At 41.2% G+C, this 901-nt stretch overlaps 1 non-coding gene across 1 annotated transcript; it reads right to left on the bottom strand.

The window, feature by feature from the left end:
• Positions 1–224: 224 nt before the first annotated feature.
• On the bottom strand, positions 225–331 carry LOC141681082 (small nucleolar RNA R71). Its single transcript, XR_012558525.1, has one exon. It is a non-coding gene; the product is annotated as a small nucleolar RNA R71 (small nucleolar RNA).
• Positions 332–901: the final 570 nt, after the last annotated feature.

The raw sequence follows: 901 nt of genomic DNA, 5'->3' as shown, positions 1-901 counted from the left end.
CAACAAAAGACCCCAACATGCACATCAGATATTTCATCGAGATCCGCGACATTTTCAAGTTCAATGGAGTTTCTGAAGATGCTATTAAGTTGAGGCTTTTCCCATTCTCTCTGCGGGATAAAGAGAAGTGTTGGTTACATTCTATGCCACCAGGGTCTATCACCAAATGGGAGGATCTTGCTCAAAAATTCTTAACTAAATTCTTTCTTATGGCGAAGACTGCTGTAATCAGAAACACACTTACTTAATTTGTTCAGCAATCTGGAGAATCTTTATGTGAGGCTTGGGATCGTTATAAGGAGATGCTTAGAAAGTGTCATCACCATGGGATGCCTGACTGGAGATCATTAACTGTTTCTATAACATTTTGGGTGCTACTTCTAGACCCATGCTCGATGCAGCATCAGGAGGAGCCTTATGGGATAAAAGCTACGATGAAGATTATGAATTGATTGAACTGATGGCTGCTAATGAATACCATAATCCTACTCAGATATTATCTCAGGTCAAGGTAGCAGGAATTCTGGAGTTAGATACAGCTACTGCTAATGTTACGCAGCTTAAGGCTTTGACGATGAACGTGGATTCTTTGGCTAATTACGGAGGTAATCAGATCACTAGTGTCTGTGAGCTTTATGTTGGTGCCCATGAGACAGAGCAGTGTGCTGTTTATAGTGAATCAGCTCAGTTCGTGAGCAACTTACAGAGGTCGTAACAACCTGTGCCAGTCACCTACCATCCCTAAAACCACAATCATCCTAAATTTAGCTGGAGCAACACTCAGAATGCGGTTTAGCAGCCTTATCAGCAGTATCTAACAAATAAGTACAACCCTCATAGTTTTCAGCAACCGCAATATGTATCAAGACAACAACTCCAGCTGCAACAGTCTAATAAAAAA

The sequence above is a fragment of the Apium graveolens genome, chromosome 8 (genome assembly GCF_009905375.1).
Source record: "Apium graveolens cultivar Ventura chromosome 8, ASM990537v1, whole genome shotgun sequence".
Classification (NCBI taxonomy): domain Eukaryota; kingdom Viridiplantae; phylum Streptophyta; class Magnoliopsida; order Apiales; family Apiaceae; genus Apium; species Apium graveolens.
This window is presented reverse-complemented; position numbering and strand designations above follow the sequence as displayed.